At 39.3% G+C, this 5,426-nt stretch overlaps 1 non-coding gene across 1 annotated transcript; it reads right to left on the minus strand.

Annotated features, from left to right (window-relative positions):
• LOC122054449 lies at positions 1–106 on the minus strand. Its single transcript, XR_006132758.1, has one exon. It is a non-coding gene; the product is annotated as a small nucleolar RNA R71 (small nucleolar RNA).
• Positions 107–5,426: the final 5,320 nt, after the last annotated feature.

The following is a 5,426-nucleotide window of genomic DNA, read 5'->3' on the forward strand; positions in this document are numbered from 1 at the left end:
ATATGAGGAATTTAATTGCAAGCTTCAAGCAAACTGACTCAGAATATCTTTTTGAAGCATGGGATAGATATAATAGTATGCTCAGACAATGCCCACATCATGGGTTGGAAAGATGGTTAGTGTTGCATACTTTTTATAATGGTATCAATTATCATACCAAAGTGTCCCTTGATTCAGCTGCTGGAGGGGCACTTATGAACAAAAGCTTAGATGAAGCCGAAGAAATCATTGAAAGTGTAGCACAAAATCATCATCAATGGGCAAATGAAAGAAGTGGTGGCTATTCCTCTGTAAACCCAACAATTAAAGCATCAGGGAAGTTTGATGTAGATGCAGTCACTCTTTTGTCTGCAAAATTGGATGCTCTTACAAAGAAATTTGAGAATATGGGGACTAGTGCTAATATGGTCAATGCTATTAGTACATCTTGTGAAGTATGTGGGAGTTCAGAGCATTCAAATGACTCATGTCCATTGGGAGCTATCACTGCACAAATCAATCAACTTGAACAATGTGATGCAATCATGAGTTACAATCAAAGGCAGAACAACCCATACTCAAATACTTATAACCCTGGATGGAAGAGTCATCCAAATTTTTCTTACAGAAACAATCAAGATCAAGGACCATCCATGGGGGCAAGACCAAATTTTCAAGCTGGGCAACAAAATTTTCAACATCTATCTTCTCAAGGCTTACCAAAGTTAAATGTTGAAAAGATGCTTGAAGAAATTATCTCAGGTTAGAATGAAATGAAGCAAGATATAGCAAAGCTCATCCAGAGAATGGATAATTCTGAAAAGCATCAAAAGATCCAGGATAGTCAAATTGCCCAACTAGCTTCCTCATCATCCAGAGCACCAGGACAACTTCCAGGAAAACCTGATGTGAATCCTATGGAGCATTGCAATAGGATTGAGCTTAGGAGCGGACGGACCTTGGGAGACTCCCAAGTGACTGCTTCAAAAGGGATACAAAAAGAAGAAGAGCTCTCTCCTCCTATATCAAATCAGATTCAAGCTAATGAGGAGAGTACCATTGAAGTTGAAGAAACTCTTCCACTGAACCATCAGAGCAAAGCTGTCCCTTTTCCTCAAAGACTTACAATGCTCAAGAAAGATGAAGAATTTGGCAAGTTTCTAGAAAAAGTTAAGAAAATTTGTGTAGAGGTACCTCTTATCGATGCCATTCTGCAAATGCCTAGATTTGCCAAATTCCTGAAGGATCTCATGTCAAACAAGAGAAGAAGAGGAGAGGTCGAGACCATTGCGCTTAGTGAGGAATGTAGTGCTATTTTTGAGAAGAACACTTCTCCAAAACTGAAGGACCCAGGGAGCTTTTATATCCCTTGCAACATAGGAAAAGAATTTTTTGAAAAAGCTTTCTGTGACTTGGGGGCGAGTGTTAGCCTCATTCCTTACTCAATTTGTAATAAATTAGGTCTCAAAAACATTAAACTTACTACTATGGCACTTCAACTTGCCGATCATTCCTACAGGTACCCTTTGGGTATTATAGAAGATGTGCCAGTAGAGGTGGATGGGAATGTTATTCCCACAGATTTTGTCGTGTTGGACATGGAAGAGGACCCTAGGATTCCTATCATATTAGGAAGACCTTTCCTTGCTACAGCTGGAGCTATAATTGATGTCAAAAATCATAAGCTTTCTTTGGTAATTGGTAAGGAAAAGTTGGAATATGATTTATCTAATATCTCTAACCATGTCTCGTCTCTTTTAAATGCTTGTAGCAGGTCAAGCATTTATAAACTTGAGTAATGGAATTTCCATCCTCATGGAAGGCCACCAAATGAAGAAGACAATGTGGTGGAGGATGTTGGGAGAAGATCTCCCAACAAAAATGAAAAGTATATCTGTCCTCCAAGGGCGAGGAAAAGAAGCGAATGATAAAGTTTGGTCGAGCTAAAGACCTTAAACAAGCGCTTCTTAGGAGGCAACCCAAGAGTTCTTTTAGTTAGTTTTGATCTGCATCTTAATCTCTTTTAGTTTGATGCATTCTTTTGATTTTTGTTTTCAGGTTAGGTGCAAAACGGAGCTTGGCCGTGTGCTATACACGGCCAGGCAAAAGTTGCAGAGAAGGGAAGTGCTTAGGCCGTGTCATCCAGACACGGCCGTGTAGCATCTTCCGAGGAGAAAAGGATCTAGGCCGTGTCTAAAACACGGCCGTGTAAAGAATCCCGAGAGGAAGGATGGAGAGGCCGTGTCCCAGACACGGCCGTGCGAGGAATCCAGAGAAGGAAGAGGGAGAGGCCGTGTGGATCTACACGGCCCGTGCAAAGAATCCCGAGAGGAAAGCTGGGGAGGCCGTGTAGATCTACACGGCCCGTGTAGGAGAACTATGAAAGTCTTCTTCCTACCTCACACGGCCAGATCTTGGCCGTGTTCCGCACACCCCCGACTCTCCAAAACATATCTTTCTCTCCCAATTTCGTAAAAACCCCTCTCTAATCTCTCAAGATCTCTTAGATCCGATTCTCCTCCTCTCTAAGACTTGGACTTTTTGTTCTCTTAACCTAAGATCTTTTGTTCTTTGAAGTTTTGTTCTTTGAGTTCCACAACTCTAGATAATTCTTCCCCTATCTAAACTCGTCAAGATGTCCAATATTTTGAAGAGACTTCGCAAAGGGGGTGGTGGATCTAGTGGAGACAAAGAGAAGGAGCCATCAAGGGACAAAGGAAAACAACCAGTGAAGGGCAAAGGTAAAAGGACTTCACGCAACGAAGGTAATGACAATGAATTCAATATTGTGTTTAGAAATGATGATCAAGTAACTAGATTTGCAATTCTTGTCAATAGAAAGATAGTGTGTACTAGATATATGGACCCAACTGTTCTTGATATGCTTGGAATTAGGGAAGATGTAGATTTGATGATTGGGTTTTTGGATTGGAGTGATATTATGTACACACATTTGCCTACATATCCTCGTCTTGTTTTGGAATTCTTAAGTTCATTGGATGTCCATTTTACTAATGAAGATGATTATTCTGGAAAAATCTCTTTTAGATTAATGAATCAAGAATTTCTATGGGCATTTAGTGACTTTAATTCTTGTTTTGGAATAACCACCGGTAGCCCTCGTAGGTTTGATCCAAGGTTTAATTGGAATCATTTTTGGAATGCAATAACTGGGTTAGATCAACCTTATGAGCCTTCAAGAGCTAAGGCCTCCCATATGCAAAACCCCATCTTTAGGTATCTACATAGAGTCATGAGTAAAACTATTTTTAGTAGGGGAGAGAGTGATGGGGTGGTTAAAAAGATAGAGCTTTATGCTTTATGGGCTATGCTTTATAAGGTTGAATTTGACTCTGGTTTTCATTTTGTTCAAACCTTATTGAGATCGGCTAGGGCATCATCGGGATCGATTGTTTTTGGTGGTTTGATTACCCGAATAGCTTATAATTTAAATCTTGATGTTGATGGGTTGGAAATAATTCATGGTAATGACATGATTGACATTGATACATGTCTTGCTATGAAAATGATCGTTCGGGATGAGAATGGTTTCGCGTTTCCTAGGAGGAGTGGTTCTCCTTTACCCCTTCCTTTTCCTGAATGAACTACTATTCGTAACCCGGCTAATTGGGTGATTTCTGAGTTAGATTTTGAGGATAACCCTTCTATACCTGGAGACACTGAGCCACATCATGAGCCTCGTCATATGGACACACGCAGCCTTCTAGCTTTATGGAGCCTGCTAGGCATTCTTTTGCATATGGCACGAGATCTTCTAGGTTTGATTTTTTGGATTTTCGTACGTCTCTAGAATCACTTCATGAGAAGCAGGATTCCCAACGAAAAATGTTGGAGGGGCGCTTCTCTTTATCTGATGATCAGTTTAGGGAGGTACAAAATCATTTTCAGTTTACGAGAAATTTTCAAGGTCAAGTGGCTGAGTTTGTGCAGGATTATGATACTGATCATGCTAGGATGAGAGATTTTATGCAGAGTATAACGCTTACTAGCCAACAAGTAGATGCTTTATATGAGTATCATAGATCCTTGGGTGAGATTCCAGGTTTTCCTAGTTTTCCTATTGGCCAACCACGTCATAGACCTCCTTTCCCTCGTCCACCTCCTCCACCATACTGATTTCATCGGGACGATGAAAAGTTTAAGTCTGGGGGGGGGGGTGTCATGTATTGTTTAGTTTGGTTTCCAGTTTTTAGTTTTTGTTAGTTGTTCATGTTGGTTCTTATTTTCATTGCTTGTTGCTTTATTTTGCTTGTTTTTGAAATAATCATGGCAAAAAAATTTTGAGAACATCAAATCTTCACTTATATGCTTTCATGGATTCAAGTGAAATGTTAGCACGATTATTGTCTTGATTCATGATGTTCGAATGATGCTAGTAGTAAACTTTGTGTAGTTCTTTTTTCTATCTTGGGAAGCATTAATAAGCTAAGAATCTTATGGTAATGAGTTTTAGTTTTGGTTCAACCTTAAGGATTTTATCTTCACTACACTTGTGCTTGACGCTTGAATAGTTGATGTCATTGAAATAGTCATGATTCATCTTGTTTGCTTAGTACTTGGTTTCCATGGTGATTTCTCAACTTTCATTTTGGTTACTGGATGAGGCTCAAATCATTAAAGCTCATTTGGAAAAATCAAAATATCCCAACATGTGTGCTAAAAGTACATTTGTGAATAAGTTTTGCACAATGCAAAAACTTATAAAAAAAAAAGAGAAAAAAATAAATAAAAGAATAATAAGGGATATAAAAAACAGTTGTCATGAGTGGAATCTAGCAAGTCACCCCTTTGAGACCGAGTTAGGTTACTGGGGAAATGACTGTTTAGCTTCTCTTGAGATTGAGCACACCTTTGAGACCTTGGGTTAGTTGAGAAATATGAACCAAGTGAATGGTGAGTAAGTGCCTATCACTGGTTACTTGTCTTTCACTGGGAACACTAGGAATTCAAATTTGATGACGACTTGACTAGGACATGGATTGAAACTTGAAGGGTGTTGAGTTACTTTTACACTGCGCACAAGATTCTTATGCTTGAACCATACTTTACTTGTTTTCATGATCATGCTTGTTAATGAAACTTTTTGATAGAGTTAGGAAAGTGCACTGGGTTTTATGAATGTGTTGTAGAACATATGAATTTAGACTACGACATTTTGCTTGAGGACAAGCAAAGGTTTAAGTCTGGGGGTGTGATGTGCGTAGATTATATACTCTTTTATTCACACATTTACATATTTTGAGCATGCTTGATCTATGCATTTTATACTTCCAGCATTCCTTTTAGCATATTTACTCTTTTGGTTCGGAGATCCGCTTTTGTGCATTTTCTGTACACAGGAGTCAATTTGGTGAAGAATCTACATCTTTGGGCATGCATTGGAGGAAACAAGGAGAAAGCACTGGCCTCACACGACCGCACTAGTA

The sequence above is a fragment of the Zingiber officinale genome, chromosome 3A (genome assembly GCF_018446385.1).
Source record: "Zingiber officinale cultivar Zhangliang chromosome 3A, Zo_v1.1, whole genome shotgun sequence".
NCBI classification, from domain to species: domain Eukaryota; kingdom Viridiplantae; phylum Streptophyta; class Magnoliopsida; order Zingiberales; family Zingiberaceae; genus Zingiber; species Zingiber officinale.